The sequence below is a fragment of the Ptiloglossa arizonensis genome, chromosome 6 (genome assembly GCF_051014685.1).
Source record: "Ptiloglossa arizonensis isolate GNS036 chromosome 6, iyPtiAriz1_principal, whole genome shotgun sequence".
In the NCBI taxonomy this organism is placed as follows: Eukaryota; Metazoa; Arthropoda; class Insecta; order Hymenoptera; family Colletidae; genus Ptiloglossa; species Ptiloglossa arizonensis.
In genome coordinates, this window is record NC_135053.1 from 20886714 (window position 1) to 20908247 (window position 21534).

A 21534-nucleotide genomic window follows, 5' to 3' on the forward strand; every position below is an offset into this window, starting at 1 on the left:
GTCAAGCGGGGATAGAAACGTTACAACGCAACGTCCCGATTATGGTTGAAAGGAGTTTATGCGAATGGGCCCCGTAATGCGCCGTAGATAGCAGGATTTACCACGAGTATCCGTTGACGCACCGTGGCGCGTAACACGTGAGAAACACCGCGCCGTCTTCGTTTCTAAGCGCGACGGATCGTCGATCGGGTACACCCGGATCCACGGATTCAAGCCACGGAAATTTTACACCAAGCCCGATTTCTTTCGTAACCGGTATAAATAATCGTAATCGAGCGAGGACGGTGAGCGCAACTCGAACGTAGCCAAGGGCCGCGGTTTGCCGCGATATTGATGGACGCGTCGAGCGGAGAAACGAACGGGTACATCTGCATCGTTGTTTCCAGATGAACCCACGCTGCGAGACGTATGCTCCCACGACAACGGCCAAATTTATCTCGTCCTGTCGGCGACAGAGGTCGAGGACGTTCACGGTGCCCTGCGATCGAAGGACCCGCGGACGCACCGAGTTTCGCTCTCACGGCGCGACCCAAGTGTAACGAGTTCTCGATCGAGAGCAACGCGTCTCGTTTCACCGATGCACTCGTTTCATCGATGCACTCGTTTCACCGATGCACTCGTTTCATAGTTGCACTCGTTTCGCGACTAAGAAACGAGGAAAAACTCGAGAAGTCACGAACGTGCGACAATATTACTCGCCCTGTGTGTCGGGTTGTTCGGAACTTTCGAGTTTGAAGCAGTTTGGAACTGTTTGACGAGGTTTGAAGACGCATGGTACGGGTTTAGAGAACCGGGAGCAACTGCCGCCGATGTGCCACGTTTTCTTTTAATTGTCGACTGTGTTTTTTCGGACGATGATTTCGATTCTGATTCGAGTTTGCTTGCGTTGCGCGACTGTTTGGGGCACTTCGAGACAGGTGGTCTGCGATTCGATAGGCACTTTTGTTTGATGTCATTTTCGAACTCTGGAATATGTACGTTGTGTAATAAATTTGAACTCTGGAATATGCCCGTTGTCTTTTGGAAGTTTGGGACATTCCGATGCGTACAGGGAAATTTTTATCGTTCTGTATCGAGTAGTAATTTTGAGGTTTGATGCAGTTTGAAGCGCTTTGAAAATGGACTCTCACACTATTCACACATCTCGTTAATGTTCGTACAATTTCACGACCATTGTGCAACTGTCTGGCATTTTTCGAGATAGAAAGGTACTTTTGTTAGATATAATTTTCAAATTTTAAAATATGTGTAATGAATATCTCTTAAAAACTTGGAAAATTACATCGACACGAACGGGACAATTTTCATCGAACGGGACAATTTATATTGCACGGGACAATTTCTATCGTCCTATATCTAATAGTAATTTTAAGGTTTTAAGCAGTTTGAAGCAGTTTGAAGTGCTTTGAAGATGTACTCTCACACTATTCACACATCTCGTTAATTTTCGTACAATTTCACGTCCACTGTGCAACTATCTGACATTTTTCGAGACATAAATGTACTTTATATAATTTTCCAACTCTAGAATTTGTGTGCAATGAATATCTCTTAAAAACTCTAGAAATTACGTCGACACGAACGGGACAATTTCCATCGAACGGGACAATTTCCCTCGTTCTATATCTAACAATAATTTTAAGATTTGAAGAAGTTTGAAGCAGTTTGAAGCGCTTTGAAAATGTACTCCTCACACTATACGTATATCAAATTAATTTTCATACAGACTCACTGGCCCACCGTGCAACTATCTAACATTTTTCAAGACAGAAAAATACTTTTTTTACATACAATTTTCAAACTCTAAAATATATGTAACAAATATCTCTTAAAACCTCGGAAAATCACGTCGACGCGAACGAAACAATTTCCATCGTTCTGTATCGACTAGAAACTTTAAGATTCGAAGCAGTCTGAAGCAGTTTGAAGCAGTTTGAAGCGATTTGAAGACGTGCTCTCGCACCGTTCACACATCCCGTCGATTTTCACACAGATTCGCGTCCACTGTGCAACTGTCGGACATACATCGATAAAGAGAGGTACTTTCATTAGACGTTTCCTCGAACCCTGGAATTTTTCGTCCCCGGTACGATAAATATCTTCGCAACAGGGACAAACGGGAGCTGACCGAGCACCGAAGCGAACGTCGGACCGGGGCATCGCGGGAATTTCTCGGAAAAATTCTCCGCGAAAGTCGGTGGAACTCGGCCGGAAACAAGGAAATCGTTCTCTGCGGGATTAGTGGTGGCGGCGTCGTCGGCGGCGGCGTGACGTAACGCGGCACGTCGGGGTGCCTTATGAAATATCGCGGCAATATACGTTCACCGTCTCGTGTGGATTACGGGCCCGGTGGACGATATCTCATATCGGCCGCCGGACACCGTCGATATGCGACGAATGAGACCAGGTATGCCAGACTCGCAGGTTACAGATGATCGACCCACCGTATTATTGCTCGTACCTTAGCCACCCGTATGATACCAATATTCCCAATAACGCTACCTAGACGATGCCTAGGGTCCGTGAGACGTCCTCCCGACCGACTGGACCGTGGAATACCAAAGGAATAGCCTTAACAATGAACCAAGGGCCCTTCCAGAATTTTCAAAGTTCCCCGACGGGAGGGAAATACTTTTCGGTCCTGGTTCGACACCGATACGGATGAAATAGCATTCCTCAGACGCGGTACGTTCGCACGGAGCTGCGAAAATCATTTCGGGTCATTTTTCACCCGCGATATAAAATCTTTCTACGCTTCTTCGAAGATTATCGGATCTCTTCGTTTGCTCCCAGTTGCTTACAATAATGTGTTCGTACGATAATATTAAGCTGTATTTGTAACTTTAGTAAATGATAGATCTTCTTAAACGAGGGTAGATGAACCTGGAATGTTTCATTTACCGTAAAGTTTCATGAAATTATTACTGAGACAAGAATGTTTTATTCACTGTAAAGTTTCATGAAATTAATCCTGGGACAAGATATATAGTCTAAGTGGTCGTTCCGATTGTTTCTCGACTATTGGTCACACTGTCGAGCAACAGTAGACAAGAAGCTGTCACTAGGAACATTGTCCTCAATTTTCTCCATAACGTCAACCTTGTCATTTTCGTATCGCAGAATCCTTCTAACCCCAAGCGCGCGAATTTCGATCCACACGGTCCACGCGCGCAGACGCACGCGCATTAGATCGATCTTCGCTCGCGTTTCTCCCAAAAACGGGCCACCTTCGATGCAATTTCTCATCGTCCCATATTTCCTCCTTATTCTCCATCCGTGGAACGTTGTACGATTCAGATAGCGAGGATCCACGATCCGGTGGACTCGTAACTCCAAGAAGCTGTGGCACGGGGGTGTGTGTGTGTTCGAAAAGCCACCCTCCCGATGGAAACACCGTCGGTGGCACAGTGGTACCGGTGGATGGTTGTACGCCGCGAAAAATGTGGGAATTAAAGGGTTAACCGCAGGGCGGTTCGCATGGCCACCGCGAACGAATACAATAACGCGATACCGGGCTGTACACGGTCTGGTCGAAGAGGAGGAAGCGAACCGAGCGAGGAAGGAACGAGCCACGAGGAGCACGGAGAACCACACAGAGAGAGAGTGACAGAGAGAGATAAAAAGAGAGAGAGAGAGAGAGGGAGAGAGAGAGAGAAGAAGAGTCGGGGAGAGTCGGTCGTATTAATATCGCATATCGGACAGCCATGGCAGAGCTCAGCGTAGCCGTCCACCACGGCCGATATGAAATCATCGCGCTGGACGAGGGAGTGCTTCGCAAATAGTACGGCATAATTGGAATCCATCCGGCAAACACGGCATCGGCCGTGCTCCAATCAATCTGTCGCGATGCTCCGCGCCTTGCCACGCTCGCTCCGTTTCGCTCGTAAAAATTGGACTCGTCCGAACGAACGTAGCCTCGGACGGGGTGGGGGACCGGACAGGGGGTGAAGAGGGAGGAGCGGGTGGTTGAGAAGCGTCCGCCACGAGATTCGTGTAATTAATCGCGCGGAGCGGAGCGATGAGGAGAGGAGCGAAGAGGAGAGGAGCGAAGAGGAGAGGAGCGAAGAGGAGAGGAGCGAAGAGGAGAGGAGCGTAGAGAAACGGGGTGGGGTGGAGAGGAGAGAAAAGAAGCGGGGAGGAGCGGAACGGAGAGGACAGGAGCGGAGAGGAGTGAAGAGGAGCGGAGAGGAGTGAAGAGGAGTGATTAGGTGCGGGGTGGGGTCGAGGGGGATGGAGAGAAGCGGAGAGAAGCGGAGAGAAGCGAAGAGAAGCGAAGAGAAGCGGAGAGAAGCGGAGAGAAGCGGAGAGAAGCGGAGAGAAGCGGAGAGAAGCGGAGAGAAGCGGAGAGAAGCGGAGAGAAGCGGAGAGAAGCGGAGAGAAGCGGAGAGAAGCGGAGAGAAGCGGAGAGAAGCGGAGAGAAGCGGAGAGAAGCGGAGAGAAGCGGAGAGAAGCGGAGAGAAGCGGAGAGAAGCGGAGAGAAGCGGAGAGAAGCGGCGAGAAGCGAAGAGAAGCGGAGAGAAGCGGACAGAAGCGGAGAGAAGCGGAGAGAAGCGGAGAGAAGCGGAGAGAAGCGGAGAGAAGCGGAGAGAAGCGGAGAGAAGCGGAGAGAAGCGGAGAGAAGCGGAGCGGAGATGATAGGAGCGTAGCGGAGCTGAGAGGAGTGGAGAGAAGCGGAGAGAAGCGGAGAGAAGCGGAGCGGAGATGATAGGAGCGTAGCGGAGCGGAGAGGAGTGGAGAGAAGCGGAGAGAAGCGGAGAGAAGCGGAGAGAAGCGGAGAGAAGAGGAGCGAAGATGATAGGAGCGTAGCGGAGCGGAGAGAAGAGGAGCGAAGATGATAGGAGCGTAGCGGAGCGGAGAGGAGTGAAAAGAAGCGGAGGAAAGCAAATCGGAGAGAATAGGAGCGTAGTGGAGCAAAAATAATTGAAGAGATGCAGGAAGGAGCGGAGAAGGTTGGAAAGAAGTGGAAAACAGCGAAGAGGAGTGGAGAAGAGCGAAAAGAAGCAGATAGAAGCAGAGCGGAAATGATGGGAGCGAAGAGGAGTTCTAGTGAAGGAGAGGGATGTGGAGAAGAGGATAGTGGAGTGAGAAAATACAGAGAGGAACGAAAAAGAGTCCTAGTTTAGCGGAGAGAATTGTAGAGGAGCGTATAGGAGCCAAAAGAAGTAGACAGGAGCGAAGAGGAGACCTCGAAGAAGAAAGGAAGGTAAGAGGAGCGTGGTAGAGCAAAGAATGGGGAAAATAAGCGGAGAGGAACCTAGCGGAGGGAAGAGAAGCGAAAAGAAGCGTAGCGGAGCGAAGAGAAGTCGAAAGGAGCGAAGAGGAGCAAAGAGAAGCGAAAAGGAGCGTAACAGAGCGAAGAGAAGTCGAAAGGAGAGTAGTGGAGCGGAGTGAAGCGCATAGAAGCGGAGAGGAGCGGATAGTAGAAGATAAGAGCGAATAGGAGCGAAGAGGAGCGTAACAGAGCGAAGAGAAGTCGAAAGAAGAGTATCGGAGCGGAGTGAAGCGCATAGAAGCGGAGAGGAGCGAAAAGGAGCCGAAAGGAGCGAAGAGGAGCAAAGAGAAGCGAAAAGGAGCGTAGCAGAGCGAAGAGAAGTTGAAAGGAGAGTAGTGGAGCGGAGTGAAGCGCATAGAAGCGAATAGTAGCAGATAAGAGCGAATAAGAGCGAAGAGAAGCTCGGAGAAGCTCTAGAAGAAAAAAGAGAATCGTAGAACAGAGTAGTGGGGCTAAAAAATACAAAGAGAAGCTCAAAGCAGTCTAAACAATACTAAAGAAAACGAAGAAGAGCATATAGAAACTAAACGATACAGAGAGAAGCTCAGAAGAGTCTAAACAATACTAAAGAAAACGAAGAACATATAGAAGCTAAATCATACAGAGAAAAGTGAAGAGAACCTCTAGAAGAAGAAACAAAAGCGTAGAGAAAAGTAGCGGAACAAAGAATAGGTAAAACGATCAGTGAAGAACCTGATGGAGCAAAGAGAAGCGAAAAGGGGAGCAACGAAACACAGTGTAGAAAATAAAAGCGGAGAGGAGCGTAATCGAGCGGATAGGAGCGGAGAGGATCTTACACTCGTCCTAAATTCGACTAACTGGAAACGAAGTCGAATCCGGCATCGCGGGACTTTATGACACGCAATAAAGATTGCGCGGGACGCGACCCGACGCCTTCGGGACGGTTTCGGGGGTCCGTGAACGCGGTCGTTGTCGAAGAGGGGGACGACTTATATTTATATATATACATATATATATGTATACATATTTATATATATATCTTTCACGAGCGGATTGCCCGGTGCGAGGTGCCCCCCTCGACTCGCGCGCGTCCGCCGATCGTGTTCTTATAACGTCTTCCTTTCTCAGCGATTCCCGAAATTAATAGCCGGCTAAGTGGCGGTTAAATTATTGCCTCGTAAATATCTCCGCGACCCTCGACTCGACGCGCCCGGGTCCCGTTTTCCGTTTCTGTCGGCGACGGGGGTGCGAAACGTCTACAATCCCCCGGACCCCTTGTTCCCCCGATCGCGCTCACAACGCGGACCAAAGTCGTATCCACTGTTCGAACAGACCCCGAGACGGTAACTAGATACGCCGTATCTACGAACAGGATTGCCACGGACACGTCGATCGAGATAGACGTCCCTCTCGATAATATTTCGTTCGTTTTATCGACGAGTAGCTTCTTCTTAGTCTCGTGGCGTTCCAAGAGGTGAAGAGTGTATCCGTACAGGGGGTACGAATCGACTGTCTCTGGATCGAGGTTCTTGAAGAGGTCTTCATTGTGTTCGATGTATTGTGCATCGTCGAGAAACACACTTCGAAGTTAAGGGAACAGGGTTAACGAGAGAGAGAGGGAAAGAGAGAGAGGTATGTTCTTTTTTTTGTGGAGTTTTCAAGCGAGAAGTACAGAGAGGATGGATTTCTAAGCAAAAGTATTTTGTATCGAGATTTTTCATTTTGGAGCTCTCCTCATCGTTGGACTCTATAAGTCAAAATATCTTAAAGAAATACTCGAGAGTGAAAGAGAGCTCTGTTCCTCTTTTCATGGAGTTTTCAAACGAGAGAAGTACATAGAATATAGATTTCTAACCAAAAGTATTTTGTATCGAGACTTTTAGAGATTTTCCATTTTGGAGCTCTCCTCATAGTTGGACTCTATAAGTCAAAATATCTTAAAGAAATACTCGAGAGTGAAAGAGAGCTCTGTTCCTCTTTTCATGGAGTTTTCAAACGAGAGAAGTACATAGAATATAGATTTCTAACCAAAAGTATTTTGTATCGAGACTTTTAGAGATTTTCCATTTTGGAGCTCTCCTCATAGTTGGACTCTATAAGTCAAAATATCTTAAAGAAATACTCGAGAGTGAAAGAGAGCTCTGTTCCTCTTTTCATGGAGTTTTCAAACGAGAGAAGTACATAGAATATAGATTTCTAACCAAAAGTATTTTGTATAGAGATTTTTCATTTTGGAGCTCTCCTCATAGTTGGACTCTACAAGTCAAAATATCTTAATGAAATACTCGAGAGTAAAAGACAGCTCTGTTCCTCTTTTCGTGGAGTTTTCAAGTGAGAAAGGTACTGAGAGGATGGGTTCATAAACAACGATATTTGTATCGAGAGTTTTCGAGAGATCAATGATCTGCTTCGAGAGCAGAAATCTAAGATTTTGATGTTAGAGCTTCTCTCATAGTTGAACTCTATGAATCCTAGGGTTGGACCTATAAGTCCAACATGGACCCTATATATAGACCCTATAAGTCCAAACATGTTAACGAAATACTCTCGAGAGCTCTGTTTCTCTTTTTGTAGAGTTTTCAAGCAAAAGAGGTACACAGAGAATAAATTTCTAACAAATGACGTTCGTGTCAAGATTTTTCGAGAGATCAATAATCTGCTTCGAGAGCAAAAATCTAAGATTTCGATGTTGGAGTTCCCCCCATAGTTGGACCCTCAAAGCCCAAACATGTTTCGGAGTAACTCTACAAGTAACTTTCTACGCAAACTGTCGGTTCGCATTTAATTTTACAGTTACACAGAACTCTCTGTGTTTAACCTCTTGCCCTACGATTTAAGTTCCAATAGCGTGAGCCCTAAACGACAAGGTCGGTCACGCGTTGAGCCATTCCACGGTTCGACCTACAGAATGTAAGTACATCTGTGAAGTACAACTGTTTCAATTTTGTAACAATTACCAATCATCGGTAAACTGAAAAGCTTTACTACCTTAAAATAAGTAACAAATAAGTAACATTTAGTTCCAATTTCCGAGTAAATCCTTACTTCACATTATTAACGTCTAAAAGAAAACTTAAAGGAAAATCAATCATCTTCAACCTCATGATACCTTTTGAAGCACATTGGTACATATAATGAAACTTTCCATCTTTTTCACTCCAAAGTTGTTTCCCTACATTATTTACAAACTCTCAATGTCCAAAATTTGAAACATCTACCTGGTCATTCTTCATCATTCGCTCGTATAATACATTCAGTTCACCACAGAACAATCTTCAAGAATAACACGTAACCAACGAGACAAACTAACCACAACTATTCGTTTCTGATCCGATTGCCTGATCACGAGTCTCACACGTGACCAATAGGTCAACGAAATAAATACAACGAACAAAACACGTCTTCCTTCCTCTCGACGATTGAGAATTGAGAAATATGAAAGTTCGGTACGTAAACGGAGAATTAGACGACGAAACGAGCATGGAATCGTTTATCTCGGGTCGCGAAATTAAAACGTCGTTTTTTTTTTTTTTTTTTTTTCTTTTACCGAGCGACCAATTAGATCGGGAGCGGTCTCGCCGACGGGGCTTAATTATCTCCGTTTCGTCGATGGTTTACAATCGGTTCACGTGCACGCGGCTCGAAAAGGCTACTCTCACAGCAGACGCGCGCACAATGGCCCCGGTTATGAGCGTACCGCGCCGCTCAGAATGGAAAACCACTTATTATCTTACTGTCAGGAGGGTCGTCGATTGCACCGCATCGGCAGGAACGGTAACGAGCGCGGCAATTACCGCACTCTTTCATAGAGCAGATAGCGAGAAACCAGAAAGCCACGGGGCCGTCTTGGCAGAACAATGGCACCCGCGTTTCGAGCTTGCGTCTCGCTAGCGAGATAATTCTCTCCGCGGGCAGAACCGTTGCGGTTCACCCGGTGTCGGACATTTTCTTCACCGTGCCGCCGCACGATAATTTCAACAATTATACCGTGCCAGCTCCGACCAGTTTCCTCCGACGAGACGAAATCCGCTCCGTTCGATCGCTTAACGAGCTTTCGCGACGATTTACGACGCGTGTTCGCGATTGTTTGTATCGGTCGGCGTGGACGAAGCTCGAACGGATCTGGTACCTGTCTAGAGGTCTAGGGACACCTGCGATATTTTTACCATGCAAGTATCTCTAGAGGCGTCTTAAGTCTTTTTCTATAGCGAGTATAGTCGCTCTTTACGGGACATTGAGTACGTACAATGAGCGAGTATAGTTCTACGGGAGATACTAGTTATGGACGACAGGTGAATATAGTCGTTCTCCAGGTGATACTACTTGTGTATGACAGGTGAATATAGTCCTTTCCCCAGGAGATACTAGTTATGGACGACAGGTGAATACAGTCCTTTTCTATGAGGTACTACTTGTATACGACAGGTGAATAAAGTCATTCTCCATTTGATACTAATTATGTACAATAGGTGAATATAGTCTTTTTCCAGGAGATACTAGTTATATACGACAGATGAATATAGTCCTTTTCTATGAGCTACTACTTGTGTACGACAGGTGAATAAAGTCATTCTGCATGAGATACTATTTATGTACAACAGGTGAATAAAGTCATTTTCCAGAAGATACTAATTATGTACGATAGATGAATATAATCATTCTCCAGTAAATACTAGTTATATACGACAGGTGAATATAACCTTTTCTATGAGATACTACTTATATATAGTCCCTCTCCGCGCAACTATAGTCACTTGTCAAGGTCCTCGGCATACTTCCTCCACACTTCCTCCTATATAGCAAGTACTGTTGTAGCAGGTGTTATATAGCAAGTAATGTTGTAGCAGGCGTTATATAGCAAGTACTGTTATAGCAGGCGTTATATAGCAAGTACTGTTATAGCAGGCGTTATATAGCAAGTACTGTTATAGCGGATGCTATATAGCAAATACTGTTGTAGCAGGTACTACATACTAGGTAATGTATAGCAGGTGTGCTATTATATAGCAAGTACTTGCAGTGTTTCTTGAGACGATAACACTTGTAATTGAAATTGTCTAAGCGAAGGGCGAAGAAAATAATACCTCTACCGGAAAACTTTACTCGCAAAGAATAGGTATCCAAAGCGAGTGCACACGAGTATCAATGTCTCCCGATGGTAACGTATCATCAACTATACTGTTCCTAGCAAGAACTTAAGAGAGGTCCAGTTAAAATTCATCGTATACCCAGTATCTAAAGCGATCTCGAGAAAATCCTTTCCAACGACCGTTGAAAATCACCGGTAAACAGTCCACACAGAATACAATGCAATGCATGAAACTATACGAAAGAAAAATTCCTCGAGACACTATACTGTAAATATCCTACTTGGAAGAAGAGTTCTTTCTCGAAAAACCACCGCTGAAGAAACATTTCCAGACGCGATACCTAAACGCTAACCTCCACGACGTGGAACATAGTGAACACAGCGCCCTTCAACGGCGAAGATGGTTCAAAAGGGTTAGAACCCACCAGAGCCGAATCGCGGCCCACAAATGACACAAAAGTCGTCCGTAAAGCCCGCTCGGTCCCTCCGCGAGCGCGAGGACATCTCGCGAGTATCGTCCTCACGGTAGGATCCTCGAACGCCGCCCCCTGCCCCCCGTTTCGCGCCGCGGCGTCGTCGGTAGTTTTCTTACCGAGGGAGGTGCGCGTAGGGGGACAATAATTCCAACAATTAGATCGCGGCTATACGTTACGAGGTTTTTTCCAGCGCGAGGGTGGCCAGGAGTAAAGGCAGCAGCGGCGAGGAACGCGGCGGCGGTGACGGCGGCGGCAGGGGGAGGTTACGGAGACCCCGGCTCAAGGGGGATGGGGAACATGGCCGCACAGGCTCGACGTCTCCACCTTTTTATTGTGAGCGCCAGAGGCAGAAGGCAGAATGTCTGTCTGTGACCACGCGCGAGCTCGAACTCGCGCTCGCGTGTATGCGTACGCGACCGTGTGTGCGCGTGTACATCTATACGGGTGTATTTACGTGTACGTACAGCGAGCTGGTGAACGAAAGAGAGAGAGAAAGAGAGATAGAGAGAGAGAGAGGACGTGGCACGGATGAGAAGAAGAGGGAAAAAGGACGAGAAAGTGGAACGGAGCGAGGTAGAAAGAGTTTGCGGAGGAGGCTGGCAGCCAGCACCTCCGACTGGCTGGTTGGCTGCGGAACAGTCCTCCTGCACACTTATTCGCCTGGTCGTGCGGCGGTAGTCGCGTTTATTTATCGGCGGTTGCCATTGAGTGGCGCTAGCGCGGCATTTTAATTGCGCTCTTATACCACCACCGTGCGCACCGTGGGCCCTCCAGGGCGGCGGTGGCCCCACAGGGCCCCACCTCGCCCCCTCGCGCGCCCGCCCCTACCCCCCTACACCGGCTACCTTCACGCCGCCTCCGCGACCTCCGCCTCGGTCCCCGCTACGCTTTTGTGCGTTGTCCCGTACACCGAATCGCCTACCTCCTCTCGTTCCTCCACCTTACCGAGCGAGCGTATTTTCTCTCCCCTTGGTCCACTCCCTCTACTCCCCCCTCCCTCGTCCTCCTATGACGTTCGTCGTCGTCGTCGAATCCCGAGTTACTTACTGCTGCACCCCGCCGCACTGTTCACGTGTACCGTCGCTTATGCGCGACGTCGACGTGGGAAATGAAGCTGCCGGATCGGCAGCGAGACACCGAGACGGACCGAATTACCGAGCGGACTTTTTTCTCTGCTCGCTGACTGCGCTGGCGCCTCGTCGACCCGTTGGGTGTACCCTCGGCTCTCTCCCCTTCGTCGTTCTCGTTCTACGGTTGTCGCGGTGGATACTTCGGCTGTGACCGAGTACGTTGTTGGCCACCGGGTACCGTGGAACGTTCGCGGAGTCTTTCGAAGGTGTGTCGATGCGATGGGTCAGCGCGGGATGTTTTGACCGCTCGTGGCCACGGTGGAGTTAATCGTACTTGGTTCCGTAGTTGCGAGCGACGTTCTTGTATCGTCCGAGTTCGAGTCCAATAATGACGCAAACGAGGAAAGAAGTTCCTTGGAAGAGACCGAGAGCGGAGTGCAATGTCTCCCGAACTCGTTATCGATGTTTAGAATTCCGTGGGAGAATTATTAGGTACTATAATTCTCCTTAGTAGTTAATATATTGTAGTTTATGTATAGTAGGTTTCATGTAGCAAGTACTAGTATAGCAGGGAGTATGTTCCAGGATCTGTATAGTAAATTTCGTAGAGTAAGTACTGTTATAGCAGGTGCTGTATAGCGAGACTGTTATAGTGGGTGCTATATAACAAGTATTATTATAGCAGGGAGTGTATACCAGGAACTGAATAGTAAATACCATAGAGTAAGTACTGTTATAGCAGGTCATATATAGCGAAACTGTTATAGTGGAGGCTATATAGCAAGTACTATTATAGCAGGGAGTATATACCAGGAACTGTATAGTAAATACCATAGAGTAAGTACTGTTATAGTAGGTGCTATGTAAGGAGACTGTTATAGCGGGGGCTATATAGCAAGTACTATTATAACAGGGAGTATGTACCAGGAACTGTATAGTAAATACCATAGTGTAAGTACTATTATAGCAGGTGCTGTATAGGGACTATTATAGCGGGTGCTATATAGCAAGTACTATTATAACAGAGAGTATATACCAGGCACTGTATAGTAAATACCATAGAGTAAGTACTGTTATAGCAGGCTTTATATAGCAAGGACTGTTATAGCGGATGCTATATAGGAAATACTGTTGTAGCAGATGCTACATACTAGGTAATGTATAGCAGGTGTGATCCTAGCTGATACTGTGTACTCGGTATTATATAGCAAGTACTATATAGCAAGGACTGTTATAGCGGATGCTATATAGGAAATACTGTTGTAGCAGATGCTACATACTAGGTAATGTATAGCAGGTGTGATCCTAGCTGATACTGTGTACTCGGTATTATATAGCAAGTACTATTATAGTACATATTACTAAAGTTCGTGATCTTTGAATCAGTCGGCACAGTCGAAACCTCGGTACCCAAGAAGGTTACGTACGACTCGCACTCGTCACTCCCGAGTTACGAAAAGTCCCGTCCCTGATGAAAAGACACTCTCCTTCGCACTTACTCGAGAGTGAAGTCGACTCTCCCCTACTCGTCATCGGATGAGTACCACAATTGAACCAATTATTAGACACTGTTACACTAAGTTCTGTACACTATTCCAAGTATCACAGCAGGCAAAGGAAACCCATACTAAGAATACACGATCAATGGGAAATCCGGTGAAATTCCACGTCGCCCAGGAGACAAAAACGCGAAAGGAACGCCTCATTAGGGGGCGATCTAATGGCTCGAGCTAATGGATCGATCGCGTTGAACCTCTTAGTGCCACCTAGAGAATACGGAACACCGAGGAAATGATCGGCGGACATATCCATCCGCGAACCGAACCCTTATCCGGAGCACTCGTTCATCATCCTCCGGACGGTGGGAATACTCGCGTAGGTGACCCGTGCGCTCGCGCTCGCGCGTCCTCTCCGCCTCTTTTCGCGATTAACCGTGTAGGAACCGTGGTTCGGGCGTGTGTGAGCGTGCACGCGGAGTCCTCTCGCGCATCCGTGGAGACGCGTACGGTATAAGCATGCCTCCCCGAAGGCCTGTGTCCGGCGTATTTCAGCCGGGTTATCATCGCCAGATCTACAGGGACTACGCGAGAAATTATTTATTAGCGCGGGACACCTCCTTCGTCACCACCAGCTTGGGGGGACGGAGTTCTTCCGCGGAGGCACGTCGTAAAAAAGATTAACGAGCGTCTGACCAACCCTGACGGCGGAGGAGAGCGCGAAATCACGCCGGAAGGGGCCCCCGAACGCGAGAGACGCCGAAGATGCGATAATCGCTGCGGGGAGCGCGCGTTCTCGCTCGCCTTTGATTTCCTGATTCCGCTCGACGAACGAAGACGCTTACAAAACGGCTATAGGAACTCGAATTTCACGAAAGGAAAGGAACAATGATTCTTTTTTTTGTTCACTTCCTGGGTGCGAGATAGTCGACGAGGTAGTTCGGGAATGTGGATGATCTTTGGTTGATTCGTGGTTCAATTTGAAAATCGAGTTACTCGGGTAATTTTTATGTTGACAGTATTGTGAAGCTTTCTTTTTTTGGGTTAGTGTATAATTTTTGGTACACGAGTATACGTAAAAGCACTCGATTAGAATTCTAGTATCAGTCAGATCGATTATTTTCATATTTCGAGTTATTTTTGTATCGAGAAATGTCGATGTCTCGTTTCGTATTTCCATCGCGCAGAATCTTTGGGGATAGGTTCGAAAGTAGTCTCTGGTACCTGATTTTTGCTCAATTGTAGTAACATAGATAAACTTTGAACTGTTTTTCGAAAATAACTTTCTGGTATTATGTCGAGCAACTTCTTTTTACTGTAGGTAAAAGTAGGTACTTCTAGATCTCTAGAGGGACTGTAAAACATTAGAGCTCTAGAACTCTAGAAGAACTGTACAACACTAGAGCTCTAGAACTCTAGAAGGACTGTAAAACACTAAAGCTGTAGAACTCTAGAAGGGGTGTAAAACACTAGATCTCTAGAACTCTAGAAGGACTGTAAAACACTAGGACTCTAGAACTCTAGAAGGACTGTAAACATACTAGAGCTCTAGAACTCTAGAAGAACTGTAAAATACTATAGCTCTATAACTTTACGACTCTAAAAGTCTAGGCTCTGATACTGATACAAGGAATAATAATCATTCATTGGTATATACAGGAAAAGGAACTCTTTGTTGCAAAATAAATACGAAATGCGTGTGCAATGATAATAACAATTAAGACACACGTTTGCATCAATCCTAAAGCGAAGACAATCTTCCTACCGCGGTAATCGGTCGACCTTCTAAATATATTAACAAAAAATAAGTGAGAAACCAAGAGTGCTACCAAAACGATTATTATTTAGAATAAAACCTCTTATATAATTGCAACAACTTGTCATCGATATTTAGAATACTATAAGAGAATTATTAACTACTGTTACAGTTGTTACTATATAGTATCCTTCATATAGCAAGTACAATTATAGCAGGTACTATATACCACACACTATATAGTAAACACCATATAGCAAGTAAACGTTCTACGGTTTCTGATATTACGATCAAAAGTTTACAAAATTCATCCAACATCAAATCGTACCATGCTTCAACGTATTCATCCGTTCCTCCTCGGCCATCTTCGTATCCTTCGCGAGCACTAACGGTGTAGATCGCGAGTAAACCAACATGGCGGCCGCTCACCGTGGAAGACGAGGTGAACACGGCCCCGAACGACGAACGAGGAATCGATATAATATTCCGAATCAGCCTGGAACGTCTCCGCTCCAGTAATTTTTAATCCCGGCTCGGAAACGAACGAGCCTGGAAATTGAGAATCCGATCGTGGGAGCGGCGCAGCGGGAACCAAGACGAGTCTATAGATCGTAGACGTATCCCAGGAGTCGGCTGACGAGCCGTCAAACATTCCTAGGCGTCCCTCACGCCCGCCCTCTTTCTCCTCTCTTTGTGAGGGGCGCGCGGTCGCGCTACAAATCCGGCAAACTCTCGCGAAGCGACGTCTCGTGAATAATTCAGCGAGACCGGTCGCGGTGTCCTACGGGAGCAGCCGTTGATTGCCTCGGGAGAGCGTCATCGGCGCGCGTAGACGACCGCCGCCGGGGAATTCTCCAAGATCCCCGTTGCTCTGGCCGCGATTCAAAAGAATTCGAATTAGGGGAGAGGACGCGATACGGTAATTGAACGGTGTCGCGTTAGAGCGCGTACGCTACGAATTCGCGCTCCATTCGATCGGGAACGATCGTTCGTCGAGAAGGTACCTGCATTTTTGACCGTGAACACTTCAGGGGCAATTGAAGACATTGTTTGATCGTTTGGACAAGGTTGTGGAAATATGTGAAATTGCAATTTCTCGAGTCGATTTTTGTAAATTATTTAAGGTTGGGTATTTAAGGGTAAGAATCATGGAAGAGTACAAAATGTATTTTTTTCAAGAGGGAAGTTTTACTGAGAAGATGCTGGAATTTTTTGTGGTGAAGATTTTAGGTCCAAGGGAAGAGATCATTTAAGCAAAGGATTTTTTGGAAGAGTTGCAACTTTTTAAGTATTTTTTTGTAAATTATCTAAAGTCAAGAATTTACAGGTGAGAGTTGAAAAATTCCAAATTGTATTTTTTTCAAGAGCGAGGATTCACTGAGAAGATACTGGATTTTTTAGGGGAGACTTTAGGGGTACCTGAAGAGATTATTTGAGCAAAGTTATGGAAATATTAAGTAGAAAGTTATGAAAGTAAATTATAATTTCTCGAGTCGATTTTTGCAAACTATCCAAGGTCAGGTATTTAAGGGTAAGAGTCACGAAAGATTCCAAAGTGTATTTTTTTCAAGAGGGTGGTTTCACCGAGAAAATATCAACGGTGAAGTCTTTAAGAGAAAAGGAAGAGATTATTTAGGAAAAGTTATGAAAATATTAAGTAGAACGTTGTAAAAGAAATTGCAATTATTAAACTTGATTTTTGCAAATTAGTCAAGATTCTGAATCTATTCCTAAAGGGATGACTAAGTGAGTTCTTTCAAATGCTTAAATCCAAAAGAATTCAATCTAAGGGATGAAATTCGTGATAATTTGAGTCGATCTATATTCACAAATCATTCAAGATCAGATGATCAACTCACAGAGAAAGCTAAAACAGTATTCCAGTGCTTTCTTTATACCCAAAAGAATTCAATTTAGGATACAAAGTGCCTGACAATTCCAGTCGATGTACATTCACAAATCATTCAAACTCACATCATCCACTCACAGACAGAGACAAAAGAATTTTCATCAAAGGTGCACTTAAACTCGAAAAATTGAACTCCATCCATTTTACCACCGAAAAGTAATTTTCATAACAATTAAGTATTTTAAACCGACGAAAGGAGATTATCAGTGAAAAGTTGTCAGAACCTCTCCCAGTGTTACCTGTAAAAGTTCCAATTGTTCGAGTCGGCCTATAAACACACTTGTGTCCATTATTCAAGGTCACGTGTTACCTACAGGTACAAAGTAATCCAAGATGTATTTTTTCAAGGGCGAGCTCGAGCCTCGAATTTAATCGAGCTCACGGATGTATCCCGTGCAAAGACAGAACTTCCCGAAGCACCTTTCCCCGAGGGTTGGTTGGCTTAGTCGAGGATGAACGGTTCGTTTAAGACGTAGCGACGACAGCGACGGAACAACGGGCGCGGACATTACCAGAACCGGTACCTGTCCGGCACAATCGCATTTCCATCGGCGTCGATCTGTTTATACACGATGCCGGACACGCCCGACAAATATTTTCCTTGGCGAAATTCTTCCACGGCGTTCGAGCGTCCCCTGGGTGACGATAATGCCCGAAGACCGGGATTACCGAGCGCACAAGCGCGACGATGTTTTAAACAATCCTCTCCTCGTTCAGTTTCGACCTGGTGCACGATGCGCAAGGTGAAACAACTTTCGTGCGACTTGTGTACGCCGTGACTTCCCCGGACGTCGAAGGTAAACTTTGGTCTTCGAAACGGAATCTTTCGAGCGCCCATACTGGGGGAGAGAAAAAGTTTCGTCGACTTGTATTTTCGACAGCTAGATAGGACGAGGGTGAATAGTTTTCAATAGAAATTACTGTAGCTTTAATTGTAATAGGTTGCTCGATAAGTTTTGTCGTTTGATTGTACTTATTGAACAGTACTGTTCAATGTGGTACTCTTCGATAGAGTACTGTCCAATGTAGTACTGTTCAATGTAGTACTGTTCAATGTAGCACTGTTCAATGTAGCACTGTTCAATGCAGTACTGTTCAATGTAGTACTCTTCAATGCAATACTGTTTGATGTAGTACTGTTCAATGTAGTATTATTCAATGTAACACTGTTCAATGTAGTACTGTTCAATACAGCACTATTCAATGTAGTACTATTCAATGTAGTACTATTCAATGTAGCACTGTTCAATGTAGTAGTGTTCAATACAATACTGTTTGATGTAGTACTGTTTAATGTAGTAGTATTCAATGTAGTACTATTCAATGTAGTACTGTTCTATGCAATACTGTTTGATGTAGTACTGTTCTATGCAATACTGTTTGATGTAGTACTGTTCTATGCAATACTGTTTGATGTAGTACTGTTCTATGCAATACTGTTTGATGTAGTACTGTTTAATGTAGTAGTATTCAATGTAGTACTATTCAATGTAGTACTGTTCTATGCAATACTGTTTGATGTAGTACTGTTCTATGCAATACTGTTTGATGTAGTACTGTTCTATGCAATACTGTTTGATGTAGTACTGTTCTATGCAATACTGTTTGATGTAGTACTGTTTAATGTAGTAGTATTCAATGTAGTACTATTCAATGTAGTACTGTTCTATGCAATACTGTTTGATGTAGTACTGTTCTATGCAATACTGTTTGATGTAGTACTGTTCAATGCAATACTGTTTGATGTAGTACTGTTCAATGTAGTACTACTCAATGTAGTACTGTTCAATGCAATACTGTTTGATGTAGCACTCTTCAATGTAGAACTGTTCTATAGTATGCAATACTGTTTGATGTAGTACTGTTCGATGGAATACTGTTCAACACTACTGTCCAATATAGTGTTGTTCAACAGTACTATTCAATGTAGCACTATTCAATGTAGTACTGTTCAACAATACTATTCACTCTAGTACTCTTCAACAGTACTGTTCAATGTAGTACTGTTCATTAAGTTATATCGAACGACAAAACTTATCGAATACCCTATTACTACAAGGTTTCCTTTTCCATTTTTATTTTCTCGTGAGATTTCAACGAGCGATCGACACAGGATTCGAGCGACAGAAACCACTCGTAAAATAAAACAACCATGAGTAATTTATAACAGAAACTATTGTAGATTCAATCGTACCGTAGATACGAGTATTTATTTTTGATTTTTATTATCTCGCGACATTAACCGTGTCGCGTCGATTCAACGATTCCCTTGTTGGTAATCTAATTGGAGTCTCATTCTCGCTGGAATCATGTCAAATCCGAGCCAAGAGTAAACGATTGTTACTATCGGTGACGCAAGGAAAGAATCACCTCGTTTAAAGATCGCTCGCGAGGAACCGAACGTTGCCACATCTTCGAGATGAAATCATTGAAACGTTCGTGCGCCATTTTCCAGAACGTTCCTTGTACATTCGGAATCGACTTGCCGGCCGGATGAACACGAAAAATGCTACTTGCAATTTTTCCTCCCCACCCATCCACGAACCACGTCCGCGGCGTTTCATTTTTCCTCGGATTATTCTTCGAGTTTCCGTAATACGGTTAGATGTTCACGGTACTTTCACGGGGTAATTGTACTTTATCGTCGGGAACGGCGGAGGTCTATAATCGAGGTAGTCGAGTACATTAATAGGATTCAGGCGTCTCGCAGACTTTGCGCGTCCCGATGCGTCGTAATACCTAGTGTGCTCTGTTTCTCTCTCTGTCTCTCTCTATCTCGCTCGTTGAAACGTACGCGCGACGCGACAATTGTATCTCGCGTAACCAGGTAACGATTCACGGGAAACGCATCGTGGAAACGTGGAAACGTGGAAACGTTCACGATAGAAGAATCCAAACGCGAACAAGATCAAAGGGGCGGTCCACGAAGCGGAAGAAGTCACTTTCGTTAGCATACTGTCGATGAACGCGAAACAAAGGAGGCTTTTATCGAGGTACGGAATGATCGTTTCCAGGAACTCTGAAATTACCAGTGGAAAAAAAAAATGTTTACCATAGATACCGTCTCCTCGAACTAGTCGCGATAGCGGGGTTCGAGTGACCAAATCCTAATTCGTGATCCGAAACAGTACGTTCTATTATCCTCGCTTCTGACTACCGTGGCCTCGAACACGACTCTCGCAGAAGGGACATTCTATCTCGCTGCCAGCGATCGCGTTCGACGTTCAAAGTTCAAATTTTTCCCAGTTCGTTTCCACATCGTTACAGTATCGCGCTGTTCGAGGTACGAGCATTCAACGGTTCGCGTACACGTCGATATTCGATCTACGTATTGCACAATTTCGGGAGAAAAATAGAATTCGAGGAAGGCTATCGACGGAATCGAAAACGTAGTTGTAGTTTGAGTGTTTTGGTTGAAGAATATAGGGCGATCGATCATTTTGAGGATACTTGCTCGAAAGTTTTCGATCTTTAGGTTTCCTTTTCCAAATTTTCTTTTCTTGTGTACGTACTTGGATGTTTTATTGGAAATATTGTCGAGATACAATTGTATTTCGATTTAGAGGATTAAATTTTCCATTCGCTATAATTTTCAATTTTTGCGAATTTTTGAAAAGAAACTTTCTTCTTTTTATTAGGGGGGGGGGGGGGGACAGTTAGAAAGAGTCGAGAAAATGGAATTCTTTTTTTTCTTATTTTCTTAAAGTTTAAAGTGTATTGAATGTTTTGCCTAGAAGATATTTTGAAATTGAAATATTTAGTAAAGTTGCAACCATATGTACACTTGTTCCAATTTACTACAAATTTTATAGAGATAGTCTGTATAGAGTATTCTACAATGCAACGTCCAATGTTTTTAATATGATAACTATTTAATTTTTTATAAACGATAGAAATCATTTCTTTTTGGATAAAAATGATTGTTTTTTCTTTAAACTTCGACCATTTCTACAATTATTAAAATTTTCGAAAAATTGTACACCACATTTTAGATAATAGTCTCTAGTTTATGTATCAACATTTTTTTATTTCAAACCTCCCAGTTCTTGTCAATATTTCACCAGGGAAATAGGTGAATTTTTGTTCGGGGAATAGCTTATAATTTCGCCATTTTGTACAATTCTTACTTTCATAAAATTCTAAAACGAAGCTGAAAGTTATATTTATACTCTCTGAAAAATATTACATTTTCCATTTAGTAACTACATAGAAAAAAATTCTCAAAATTTACCCATTTTCAACCTATTAGACTGATGTCCCCCCTTAAGTACCATTTACCATTTTGTACGATTTTCACTTTCGTAAAATTCTAAAACAAAGCTGAAAGTTATATTTATACTCTCTAAAAAAAATTACATTTTTCATATAGTAACTACACAGAAAAAAATTCTCAAAATTTACCCATTTTCAACCCCTCAGACTGATATCCCCCCTTAAGTACCATTCACACAACAAACCACTCGTTCAAAACTTCTACTCCAATCTTTCTCCCAGATAATTCTCCT